The 14424-nt window shown below is 43.6% G+C and overlaps 1 protein-coding gene across 1 annotated transcript in view; it reads right to left on the minus strand.

The window, feature by feature from the left end:
- Window positions 1-14424, minus strand: part of PDXDC1 (pyridoxal dependent decarboxylase domain containing 1) — a 67333-nt gene that overhangs the window by 51948 nt on the left and 961 nt on the right. The window lies entirely within an intron of this gene.

A 14424-nucleotide genomic window follows, 5' to 3' on the forward strand; every position in this document is an offset into this window, starting at 1 on the left:
GGAAGCCATTCTGGTAAGTAGCTGCTAATTAGCCTCATGATCCTTACATCCTTCACCATGAATTGCTTTATATTCTTTGAAGTATAGATAGGTATGCTCCCTAGTTACATTATAAGCTTCTTGAAGGCAAGGATTCAAGGATTCTATTAATTTTGACTTCTTATTAAGACCAAGGGCTGGGGCCAGCAGGTGGTGTGGTGGTTAAGGCACTGGGCATTCCCACATGACTGATAGCGAGACCTGGTGGCTTGCTTTCTCACTTTCCCTCTCTCTCTCTCTCTGTGTGTTTCTCTCTCTGGTTAAATTAAAATGAATGAATGAATAAATAAAATAAAATAAATATTAAAAAAAAAAGCCCAAGGGCCTAAAATCACTTCTACTCTCAGATGTCATATTGTTACTGGCCAACTAAGTCCAGCTGTTGCTTCCTGAAGTCAATGAAAGTGAGGCAGAGGCTGGGGAAAAAGAGTGGTTACAGGGAGACAGCAAATATCATCAACCTGTCTCAAAAAGCTCAACATGTCTTTGGTATTTATAGGGACAGGATACAAGTAGGTGCAAATTATTCCTCACTACAATTACAGTCCATCTCTTTCCGCTGAATAATTATCCTGATTTCTTCAAATACCCACTCCTGGTTTCTCACCTGACCTTTCCTCAAACAGACCTACCCCCCCCCCCGCCCCCATGACTTAGCACTTGGTCAGATGGTTCTTAATTTCAAAATGGCCTCAGCCCCGCTAAACCTTAAACTGGCCTGCTTCAATATAATCCCCAAAACTCCTTCAGGAAGTTATGTCAAACTGGGTATCAACATAGTGAACTTTTTCTGTAGGACTAGAACAGGTTTTTTTCTTTAGTTCAGACAAAACAGATCACTTAGTTTAGAAGCCACTGCATGTAAATAGTACATGTCTGTGAACACTAGAGTTGCATGTAATGACAAGATGCTTCCACTATGAAAGGTAGGAGGCAATGCAGACTCATCCCCCATCTCAGCCACTCATTCCAGAGTGCACGCTCTGAGCAGACTGGCTGCACTCAAAGTGTTCTCACTTTGCTCTGTTCTGGGGAGCAAGCAGGGGTGTGTGTGTGTGTGTGTGTGTGTGTGTGTGTGTGTGTGTGTGTGACAAAGACAGCAACAGAGAGAGAGAGAGGGTAGGGAGAGTAGCATTTATATTTAAGTTTGGGTAAATCAAAAGTAAATATATGGGGGCCAGCAGGTGGTGTGGTGGCGAAGGCACTGGATGCCCACACGGCCAGCTATGGTTCATGTCCCAGACCTGGTGGCTTGCTTTCTCACTTTCCATCTCTTTCTCTCTGTTGAAAAAAATAATGATGATAAATAAAATTAAATAATTAATTTTTTTAAAAGTAAACATGTGATGACTCCAATGCTGCAGGCGTTCATGCGTGCTGCATTACTTGGGTAATCCGAAATACAAAGTGCGATCCAGCTGTAGGATCACATCAGGCTCAGCCAAGGAACACTCTAAGAAAAGCTGTACATTTATTAATTGATCCCTTAAGATAAAAACCATGCCTATCTAAGTTTCTAATGAGAGCAGCACTACTTCTTTTTTTCCTATTTTGTATCTTTATTACCTGCTAGTGCCACATAAAGTAACTATGCGATTAATACTAATAAACAACTCAGGGGAACAGCCAGGCACAAACCTAGAGAAATAAAGAATTAAGTTGTAGATCTCTTTTTTTTCCCTCAAACTTGCTATAGGGTGTGAGTGCTTCCCAGGGAGGGAGAGAGAGAGACAGGGGAAAGAGAGAAACAGAGAGAGATGGAGAAAGAAAGATGGCGAGTAAGTGCCACCCCTGGGGCAGATGGCACACCTCAATCCCTTCTCCTCCATTCTCCTCTGGGGATTTTGGGCACGCACACACATGCCTCGCATGTGTCTCAAACTGTCAGGTCTAGTACTCGAACCGGGCAGCTAGCCACGTAGAATCCAGCCGCCTTCACCACCATGCCCCTGGCTGACCACGATATCTATTATTCAGTATACAGAAAGGAGACTGCTTTATTATATAGAGGAGAAAAAAATAGTGTTCTAGTAAGTCAGGGTCCTGGAAGGAATGTCATATTATCCATTTCTGTATCCCTTAGCACTCAGTGTAGAGTTTGGCACAGAGTTGGTTTTCAATAAGATTTATAACCCTTAACCTCCCTGGGGGGACTGGCAGGTGGCACAGTGGTTAAGGGCTCTAGACTCCCACATGGCCGACCATCCTTCAAGTCCCGGACCTGGCGGCTTGCTCTCTCGTTATCTCTTTCTCACTCTGTCCCTCTCTGGCCAAATTAAATAAGTAAAAAAAAATGAAGTTAAATAAAATAATTCTCAAAAATACAAACAAACAAAACCATTCCCTGGATTGCTTATATATTCCAGGCATTATACTAATTAAATCCTTTACACTCCTACCTAACCCCACATTGCAGTCAGTAAACTGTGAAGCCAGCATTTAAAAGAAAGGCCTTATTCTGCTTAACCACGAGGCAATACTGCATCTCAATTTTATCAAGTAAGTGAAGTAACTCACCCTGAAAAAGCCTATACTCAAAAATCACAACTAGAGCTAAGATTTAATTTTAAAGATTATCCTCACTTAATGTTTTCACCCAGAAAAGTGACTCTCCCTAAAGGAGTTATTTCTTTTCTACAACAGTCTAACTAGAGGATTATAAACTTATTATCCAAACTGGGGCATTCTTAAGAGTGAAAGGAAGTACCATTAATAATTAAACCAGAGGCTGGCCCCATGGTGCAGTGGTGATGCGCCACTCAGGGGAGGCTGGATCCCATGTAGTGACTATAGTTGAGGCCCCTGGCCCAGCTGACCTAAAACACACTGGGCTCATGCACAAGTGTCCAGGATCTGACAGCGAGAGGAGGGGGACTGTGGTGTGACTGGATCCAGGGGCAGGGAGGGGGTCTCCCTTTCTTACACATACACTGGTATGCACTTCTATCATGAACCAAGGGGAAAACCAGGAGGTACAGTAACTCTGCCCTCGACATGTTTACTGCAGATCCTCAGCCATTATTCCAACTAGGGAAGCCCATGCAAATTTTTGCAGTAGCAAAATAAAAGACAATATAATTTGAAAGCAGTGCACCTGCAGTGTGGGCCTTACCTATGACATCAGTCTGATTACTCAAGGATCACAAAGTACTGCAATAACAGACATCTTTTCCTACCTATAACATTTGAATACATTTTCCCTTATTTAAATCTTTTTTTTTTGGGGGGGGGGTTTGCTATAGGGCGCATGTGCTCACCAGAAAGACAGAGAGAGAGAGACAGAAAGTGAGAAATCACCCCCCAGGGAGGATGGCCACACCGTAATCCCTTCTCCTCCATTCTCCTCTTGGGATCTTGAGCACTCACGCACACGCTTCCAGCGTGAGTTTAAGCCACCAGGTCCGGAACTTGAACCACGGTCAGCTACATGAGAGTTCAGCGACATAGCCATTACACTAACCACTGGTCCCTCCCTTATTTAAATCTTGAGTAAAATGACCTGAGTAAAAGTCTGGGGCCTGCTAGAAACAATTTTCGAAAAAAGGGTCCTTTATTCACAGAAAATACTATAGATTCCGACTACTCCTTTTTTGGAGAGGTTTTTGCTATAGGGCGCGTGCGCTCGCCAGACAGACAGAGACAGACAGATATAAAGTGAGAAATCAGCCCCCAGGGGGGATGGCCACACCGCAATCCCTTTTCTTCTACTCTCCTCTCGGGATCTTGGGCACGCATGCACGCACGCATGCCCGGCGTGAGTTTAAGCCACCGGGTCCGGGACTCGAACCGTGGTCAACCACGTGGGAGTCCAGCGACATAGCCATTACGCTAACTACTGGTCCCCCGACTACCCCTTCTGAGATCAGGCGGTGTTTAGCCTGGTTCCTTTCTATTATATTATCTGTTCCCTTTCCCAGCCCAGGCTCTAACACGAGGGTGGGTTCCTCAAAACCATACTGAAAAATGCATATTACGAAAAAACTGTGCATGAATTTCAAGAAATTTCTGCACCAAAATATACTTCCACTTTAATGCTATTTTTTCACAAGCCTTTTGAAGTGTCCTCGTACATGTGAATGTGGTATTTGAAGATTCCTAGGAAAGGGAGCTGCAACCAACAGACTTCTGGGCTGGATTCCTAGGACTGCCTCGGTATGGGTCCTTAAACCTTAAAGAGACTTGGAGCAATTACGCCATTCAAAAAAAATGAGCCAATAAAAGGAAGTGTGCATATTCACACGTTTTCTAATTATAAAACTCATACACGCTCACTGAGAACTCAGAAACAGTTGTGCCTCTCTTGTCAGGTTGCAAATTTTAAATCCTATTTCACAATGACTGATTCTGCTATGGAACGAAATAGGTTCACTATTTTTGCTTCAATCATAACTAATACAGATGCATGGATTACTTCATTCAATTTCAGGGTTCCTAAGGAGAACCACTCAATTGTATGCTAATTTTTATAGAACAGATTTTTTTTTTTTTTTGAAGGAGAGAGGTTTTTGCTATAGGGCGCTCGCCAGAAAGACAGAGACAGAAAGCAAGAAATCACTTCCCAGTGGAGATGGCCACACCGCAATCCCTTCTCCATTTTCCTCTCAGAATCTTGGGCACACACGCACATGCACCCAGCGTGAGTTTAAACCGCCGGGTCCAGGACTTGAACTGCGGTCGACTACATGAAAGTTCAGCGACATAGCCATTTCACCAACTGCTGGTCCCCAGAACAGAATTTTAAAAGCAGCTCATTTTGAGAAATAAGCCTCATTTTCATTCCTTTATGAACATTTTTTCAAAAATCATATTTACACTAGATATTTTCATCATCTTTAAGTGGTATAAGGTATTAAAAGTACCCTGACACCATCAGAAGACATATTACGTTAATGTTAAAGATAACTTAAAATTCTCACAATTTTAATGTTGGGGAAGGGAAAGTCAAGAGTTAAATGCAAGGTACGGCAGAAAAGGAGGCGAGGGAGTCTCAATTTTTCAAAATACTAGTAGGAAATAATAAATTTATTTGGAATAAGGCTGCATAGACTATGGAAAGAGATAATTTATTTGCCTTCTTAAAGAATTACAACAACTCAGTATAAGGTTGTTGTAACACTGGTACTATGCCTACCGTTATTATTTAGATGTTTCCTGCTTTCTTCTATTTTATCTATTTCATTTAAATAAAACAGCTGGTCATGACCTGTACACTGATTAGATACGCCACATATGAGATGTGACCTGCAGTTTGAAAAAAAAACATCATCTTAATTAATGACTATTTACTGTTAGTTGTTCACAATAACCTTTGAAAAGTGGAAACTGCAGTAGACAAATAACAAAAGGAGCTTTCAGTGCCTATGACTCGGGAATTATTGCACTGTGGTCACACTTATATTTTTCTCAGCTTTCAAGCATGCTTATATACGCTCCTGTATACACTTCCTTTAATCAAATCAAGTTTGCCAAAGTGTGACTTATCAAAAGACTTACTTTTACACAAATGAGGGAAAAAAAAAAACCCTCAAATCCCTGAATTCACAGACATTACTATTAGCACAAATCGAAAAAATGTAAAGAAATAAAACACATATACACAGGATGGGTGAGTGGAGAGGGCTAAGAAACAGTACAGGAATCTGCTGCTAAAGGACTAAAAGAAATTTTTAGAGTGAGAAATGCTCCCTATCTTTTTTTTTTTTTGGAGAGATTTTCACTGTAGGGCGCCTGCGCTCGCCAGACAGACAGAGAGAGACATAGAGACAGAAAGCGAGAAATCACCCCCCAGGGGGGATGGTCACGCCGCAATCCCTTCTCCTCCATTGTCCTCTCGGGATCTTGGGCACGCACGCACACGCGCCCGGCGTGAGTTTTAAGCCACCCGGTCCGGGACACGAACCGCGGTCGACTACGTGGGAGTCCAGCGACATAGCCATTACGCTAACTGCTGGTTCCCAGAAATGCTCCCTATCTTGATCATGCTAGTAGTTATGCAACTACATACAATGGTCAGTCACCGTATAAAATAGCATCAATTGTTTCTCAATAAAAAAAAAAAAAAACAGGGATGATTGGGCCAGCAGGAGGTGTAGAGGTTAAGGCACTGGACCCACATAGCCTCCTCCACAGCTCTAGATCTGGTAGTGTGAAAATCATGCCGGGCTCATGTGCATGTATGCCCCAAACGGAGAAGGGACTATGGCACAGCCAAGCCTCCTGGGAGATGATTTCTCACGTTCCCTCTCTGTCTCTGTCTCTCTTTGGTGAGTGCATGTGTCCTGTAGCGAAAATACTAAAAAAAAAAAAAAGAATTGATACAAATTCAATTTAAAAGAAAATATTAACCAAACAATAGTACAGATGGCTCCATGATGTGAAAAAACACAAAGATGACAGGTATGTGAATAACTGCTGGTTGGGAAATACCAAGTTAAACCTCAAAAGAGAAGCAACCTTTTTAAAAAAAGAAAACAAGTCTAAAATGTAATTTAAAAATATATTAATCATAGCATTCATCAATGATACAAATATCTAGTACTACAGCTTCCATAAACTATGCTTCAGGGAGGAATATTCACATTGGGGAGGTCCTAGGGCTGCTGGCAGAAGAAACTGTAAACAACAACCAGCTGCTCACATCGGACAGAAACCCTTAGTGTTAGCAAATGCTGGTTTGACTCCAGAGGCACCAGGTAGGTAAAAAACTGCTACCTTTCCCCAACTGGTCAGAGGGATGAGATAAAAGCTCCACGCTACTGTGACTACAGCATGCCAACTCTCTGTGCCTTCCACAGCTTGCATGCTTGCTTTTTTTTTTGAGACAGATTTTTGCTATAGCGTTCGTGTGCTCACTGGAGACAGAGACAGAAAGTGAGAAATCACCCCCCAGGGAGGATGGCCACGCTGCAATCCCTTCTCCATTCTCCTCTCAGGATTTTGGGTACATGCACAGACACGCCTGGCATGAGTTTCAAGTCACTGGTTCCAGGACCTGAACCACTGTCGGCCATTTTGTGGTCCAGTGCCGTAACCACTATGCCACCTACTGGCCCCTCCACAGCTTTGAATCGAGGTTATTCCCCCAAAATGATAACCCTTCAGCCTTCAATGCTCCAAAATCATATAGCTTTCTCCCAAATGGACACAAACAGCGCCTGCTGTCTAGCACAAGTCTACCGTGCGTCTCTGAGAAGCCACACAGAGCAAGCTGCTGGCCAGGAACAACGAAGACAGAAAGGGACGGGAACTCTCCAAGCTGACACGTTGACGTGCAAACCTGGCTTACCTAGCCGGAGTCTGTTTCTAGAACTGTAAGCCCTTGTGCCTGAATTCAACCACAGAGTATTAATCAAGAATCAGGCATTTTTGACTCCTCTGTCTTCGAAGAACTGGATACTCTTAGAAAACCTCATGTTTAACCCTCAGGAACTCTGTGCTTGAGTGCATGTGTGAGAACGCGAAGCACGCTGTAATGACTGGTTCATTAAGCACCATAATCTTCCAGCTGAAGAAAGACATGCAAGGATGGTATGAGATGGAACTATTAGTGTTTAACCCTACAAATTCCCCCACAGAGGCAGGACGGAACAACTGGGAGAGAAAAGGACAAAACATACGACAGACAGGCAAACATCTGGTAGAGATCAGGAGGTAGCAAAATTAATAGCAGGCAAACCTCAGTCGCGGACAGGAGCACATGGGGGGAAGAAGGGCATCTGAACAGTAGTTCAGATGTGACATGTGTCGGAAAGGCTAGGGAGCCTGGTCTCCACTAAAAAAAAACTTCTAGAGGCCACTTCTTCTGTAGAGTCAATTTACTTAGACATTATCTCATGAATAAATGCTTCCGAATAATGCACAAATGGAAGAATATTACATAACAGGCAAGCTCGCGCTCTCTCTCTCTTTTGAAATTTTGCCAGCAGGTGTGTGAGCTCACTGAGACAGAGAAAGGGGGAGTGAGAAAGCACCCCCCATGGGGCAAGGTCATGCCATGATCCCCTCTCCTTCATTTCTCCTTCCTTTTGGGATTTTGGGTATACGCATCTGTTAACATGTCTCTCAAGCCCCCAGATCTGGAGCTCGGAAATGCAGGGTCAGCCTCCTCAACTACCAGGCAAGTAGTATTTCTAACAACTTTACTAGCTTAATGGAATCACATACTTACTCTGGAACAAAAAGAAAATTGCTAGTGACTACATATAATAACATATTACGTTGTCGAGAAAGTCATGCCATCTTTTTCTATTCAAAAATGCATCATGACTTTCCTGATGACCCAGTTTATTATATATGTATATAATAATAATAATATATTGTACAATAATGACTTCACAGAATTAATTTTCTATGACTTGTTAGCAGGCAATCTAATCAGAAAAATGAACATTTCTAAAATCCTTACCAATGTCATTATTTCCACAACATGGCATTATGTGGGATTAATGCTGGCAGCCTAGCTTAAAAATAATAGAACCAATTCCTAGGAAGGGCAACCATCAATTCCTAAGCCTGTGCATATCTTTTTTTTTTTTTAACAATTGAAGTATGAATTTATTTTGGTACAATAACTTTTTGAAATTCCTACTTAGTTTTCCCTTTACACGTATTTCCATGAGCTTTTTATTTCCTGAAACATTTTTTTGATTAATCTATATTCATTGCCTAATCATGGTCACAGCATACAAAATGTGATTTCCCATCCGGAATATACTGCATAGTGACTTATTCAAGCCTGCATGTATCTTCAGACCTGAAGGTGGAACTGCCCGTACCCCACTGTTTCTAACTCACAGAAACGGCAACTCCCCATGGTTCCAGCTGGCACACTGTCCTTCCAGTAAGGAGTCTCTCCAGGCTGCTGAAAAGCTCCCTGGAGCTAAATGTCCATCAAGGCTTTATTCTGCTATTTCTGCTTTTCTGCCATAGGAAAAAGGTTATAAGAAAAGTTTACTCCTTCTTTGGTCATTTGAAACTCAGAATGTATTTCCCACAGAAATATTGGGTTGTCAGGAAAATCATGACACATTTTTACATTAAAAAAAATGTCCTGACTTCCCTGGCGACCTAATAAAAAGTGGATAGGGCCCAAGGGTAATCTCAAGGACTATCTAACCTAAACATAGCTAAATACTGGGACCAGCAGTTGGCGTAATGGCTATGTCGCTGGATCGCGGTTCAAGTCCCGGACCCGGTGGCTTAAACGCACTGGGCACGTGTGTGTGCGTGCCCAAGATCCCGAGAAGAGAACGGAGGAGAAGGGATTGCAGTGTGGCCATGCCCCCTGGGGGGGTGATTTCTCGCTTTCTGTCTCTCTGTCTTTCTGGTGAGGGGACGTGCCCTATAGCAAAAACCTTTCCAAAAAAAAAAAAAAAGCTAAATAGTTAACATTAACAGCAAACCAAAACCAAAACAAAACACTGTTGCAATAGAATTAAACAACAATGACAAATTCTAAATAACTTTATAGCTTTGAGTATTGCTTGAAGAGAGTGGATCTGAATTCAGCTAGATAATTTGGAAAAAGTTTTTGGAAATTTTCAAGGTGACTAGAGACACTGGCTCTTTTTGTTGTTTTTTTAATCTGATTTAACCTCGAAAGATCATATGGCTGGGGCCAGTAGGTGGTGTGAAGATTAAGGTTCTGGGTTCCACACGAATGACAGCACTATTTGAGTACTGGACCTTAAGAATCATACTGGGTGTGCATGCGTGCCCAAAAATCTCAAGAGAATGGAGAATTGTGGCATGGCCATCTCTCCGGGGAGGTGATTTCTCACCTTCTCCCTGCCAACCCTGCAAGGGCATGCACTCTATAGTTAAAAAAATTTAAAAAAACCAATTCAAATGGCTTTCCCGTGTCTTGATTTTATATTCTACCAGCAATAACTCGAGGCACAACAGCATTAAGAAGAAAACCTACATTTACAATGAAAACAAACTGTGGAAAAGCATAATGCTGAACTAAATATTCCACCTACAGAATCTCTTCCAGAAAATCTTTCCTGGACACTCACTCCATGCACTTCTCACTTGTTTCTTAATTCCTGTGCTACTTTTCACCTCGCTATACAAGGATTTGTCTAAAAATGTATGCACCTTACTAGAACGTAACCTCTTGGGGATCACGTCTCATTCGCCTGTGTCTCTTTCAGCAGTGGGCATTGGGTTTTGGCCACGGGAGGCCTTTGACTAAGAAGCAGAGGACAAAAAGCTGAAGCACCACCTAAATGCAATTGTAACTCATAATCCTAGTTATGGTGGAACAAACACAGGATTGCAGACCCAGTTCTGCTACTTCCTACCTCTGCAATCTTGAATAAATCAGTATCACCAAGGCCAGACATTTTTAGGACAGGAACCTACCATAGCTAACTGACACCCAGCATTAGATAATCATTTACCGCCATAGCTGCCATGCACCTGTATGCAAAACCCTGACTTTACGATGATGTAGAGAGCAGCTCTAAATAAAGGCTAAAATTACACCTCTCACCTCCTCACAGAAGTCCTCCCGCAGAAGAAAGGACTCCACAAAGGCGCACACAGAAACAGGTCATCTCCAGTCTGCCTAGCAGGGGTTCTCTTCTGCTTTTCTAGTCCCTATGGGTAGGTAATGATCAAGAATGCAGAGTTTAAGCCCCTCCTACTGCTCCTTACAAACCTTTACCATAACAGTAAGGTGATAATTCCCCCAAATCAGGCTCAAGTGGAAGGGAAAAAACAGCTTGGGATGAGAAGAACTAAAAATGGGCTGAGCTGTAATTATTTAGGTGAGAAACAAGGTCAAAGCTGCCTTCCGGAGACAAGAATTATATACAACAAGTAAATTAGATTGCCCAGCTCTGCAGGGCCACCCGACAGAACTTTCTTTAGTGACAGCAATGTTCCCTGTCTGTGCTGCCTGGTATGGCAGCCACAAGGCATGTGGCACTTGACATTGCTAGTGTGACTGTGAATTTGCAAGGATATTTATTGTAATTCTAATTAATCTAAATTTACATTGCCAAATGTGGCTAGTGAATACCAAATTGGGTAATGGGACTCTCAATCAGTGACAATTCCCCCCATGCCTGTGGGACAACTAACCCCCTCTGGGGACATTTTTAGTTGTCATAACTGGGGGTAGGGGGTGCCCCAGCACCTAGTGGGTGGAGCCCAGTGACGCTGCTAAACATGCTACAACGCACAGGACAGCCCCCACCACAGCAAATTATTTGGCCCAAAATGTCAGTAGGGCTGAGGCTGGAAAAACTGCTCTCAGTTTGCTCAAGGATGGGATTAAAGTAAACACCAGACAAACTGTATTACACCTTGTCCAAGCCGAATATCCGGGAAGAATGAAATTTTTCAAGGAACAGGACAAGGCCTAAGCTGTTCCACAAGTGTAAAGTAACTGATGTTTAGTGTATGTGTCGGCCAACTTATCAAGAACTCTACCTCAGAGTAATTATTTTCCCTGACTTTTCAAAAAACTTGACTGCTAATGTGACACCGAGAGGCTGTGCCACAGAGCCTGTCATTCATGAGCTGGACGCACAGTATGGGGGGCCCAAGCCCCTACTCCTCCGTTCCCAGTTTGAATTCCTTGCCCTGTCAATAAACTTATCTGGTTTCTTGAGACATCACTAATTTCAGAAGCAAGAAAACTGATACTGTCGTGAAAGAAAAGCCTATCAAGACTGTCACTGTAGGTCTGTACGTTTACATCTTACCAGAGAAAAAGCAAGGTACAGAATCATATCTGGACCAAAGGAAATGTACTACAGTGACTACACAAAATGATGATCGCATACATACTACAGTTCCGAGTGAGAAATATCACTTGAAATTTTAGAGGGTGAGTATCAGATAACATGGTTTCTGCAGCCAGTATAAATTATGCATGGATCAGTTTAAATAGGATCATTCAGAACCATCCAAATAACTCTCAAATTTATATTAGCAATGTAGAATTTAAACCAGGATAGTCTACTCATAGGAAAAAAATGGAATAATGGGCATAATTCAGTGTTTTACTTTGATTCACACTATTTTTCAGAACAGTAATCAACATTCACATTACAGCAAAGCTTAATTATTCATTACATGTAAGGCCCTCTATTTCTTCAAGAAACATAAAGACACAGTCCAGTTCTGAGAAATTTACATTCAGAATTTTCACATTGGCCTAACACAAAGTCTTCCAGCCCACACATTCTGAATTCCTGAAAGATCGCTGAAGTTTTTGTGAATGTTCCAGCCCTAAGCAGTAAGTTTCAATACCACTTCAGAACTTCATTTGGAAAGCTTAAGATCTTTTCATTATTTGGAAAGCTTAAGATCTTGTTATCATCCATCAACATTTAGGGAGCAACCACTGTCATCTACTAATCAAATGCCAGAAAAAGCATACTTAAATAAGATTCCAATCCACTCTGTTGTACAGATTTGCTTATGAAGAGCTATTCTTAGAGGAAAGGTCACCCCACTTCTTCAGGCTTCTGGCTGAAATGACATAAAGCCACCCCAGTTTATGAATTTGGAAACAACTCAGGGACATTTTTTAGCGTCAATCTGTATTCAACTACATGCATGTTACACACGTGATCTATGATCTACAGCAGGGTTTTTTGGCCTCAGTGCTGGCATTCCGAGCGGATGATTCTCTGGCTTGGTGGCTCCTTTTGAGTTGCAGGGTGTTGAGCAGCATTCCTAAATGACACCTACTAAGAACAGCAGTATCTCCCTGCTTACTTGGTGACCATCAAAGGTATCTCCAGAGTTGCCAAATGTCCCCTGGGGTCAAAATTGCCCACAGTTAAGAGTCACTGACCTGGACTGAAACTCCTAGTACCAAAATGTGGACACTGCTAAACATAAATCTGGAAAAACTTTATTCTCACCCAAAGAAACATGTAATATTTGCTGCTGATAGTTTGTCTTCCGTCTGCTTTATCTTAAATGATCAAGGAGTAGGAAATACCACTCATGAAGATATCTGGCTCAAATTCTACAATTCCTGCCTTCACCTCTCCAGTGACAGAATAAAGCCACAGCAGCTGCTGTACTTAAAAAGGAATAGTTATTTCTGCTGGTTCAAAATTCAAAGTCAGTGTTTCAGCCTTAGAACACTAGCCTTGTTGGACCAACAACTGCATAGTGTTTAAGATACTGGATCCCATATGGCCTATTCCACAGTTCAAATCCTGGGCCCAAACAGGACAGGTGCATATATATGTGTGCCCCAAATCCTGAGAGGCGCCTGGAGAATGGATGGTGGGTGGTCATCCTTCCTGGCGGGTGATTTTTCATTTTCTGTCTGTCCAACAAGCTCATTTGCCATATGGCAAAAAAATTTAAAGAACAAAAACCCCTAGCATTCTTTCTGAATTCCACACGTACAGAAAACAGACACTCAAGCTGGACAAGCAGACACCCAAGCTGGAACAGAAGAGCTTTGAGGGAGGACAGAATGTCAGCACTGAAGGTAGCAGCCCATGAAGAAGCCAGTTCTCATTCTCAGGCCCTAAACCCAGGACAACCTGAACCATTTCGCCTGCCGGAGCAGTCAACCAGGTACATCACGCTGCTGCTTCCCTAAAGGGAAACCCCAGGAAGGCACTGCTGGCCGTGAATTTCAAGTTTACACGAGGGTCTCCCCTCGCCGGCAGAAAGGGGGAACGAGGACGCTATCGAGCTGCGGAGATCCTGAAACTAAATTCATAACGCACAGAATCCCCACCCCTCGCTGGATCCCTCAGCTTCTTGCCTGGCGTCCGCAAGCTACAGCATCCGAATCACGTGGGGAACTTGTTAAATACGCAGGTCCGGGTCCCGCCCCCCAGAGGTTCCCACCCCAGGGCTGAAAATCTGGATTTTCACCCAGGGCCCCAGGTGATGCCTACGCACGCTGAAGTTGGAAAACCACTGCTTTAACAACAGTTTCCTAACTTGGAGACTTACAGAAAACCTACAGGCTTGCAGGTGCCTCGGAAACGACTGAGGCTTCTTTCCAGGAGCTTCTGGGCTGCAAACTGTTTGCTCCTGACCCGAAAAGGCCGGCCTGAGCCAAGAGCCTCCGCAGGGCCTAAGGCCAACCCCGCGGTCCTGGCACTGGGATCCGGGACCCTCGCGGCCGCGAAAGACCCCGGCCCTGCCTCTCTCGGCCCGCGGGGGGGACTCGAGAGACGCTCGGCCCCGGCCCTGGCTCCGTGACGCGCCGAGGCCCTGGCTGCGAGCACCCGGCCGGACGCCCTAGCGGCCGGACCTCCTGAGATAGGGCCCGTTAGCCCCCGGCCCCCTCCCCGGGTCACAATGGCATCTCGCGACGGGGAAACAGTCGCCCCGGCGGCGGGGATCCCCGGCCGCCGGGCCGCCAGGCTCCCCAGGACGGAACTTCATCAG

Source organism: Tupaia chinensis, unplaced genomic scaffold (genome assembly GCF_000334495.1).
Source record: "Tupaia chinensis unplaced genomic scaffold, TupChi_1.0 Scaffold000182_1, whole genome shotgun sequence".
Classification (NCBI taxonomy): Eukaryota; Metazoa; Chordata; class Mammalia; order Scandentia; family Tupaiidae; genus Tupaia; species Tupaia belangeri.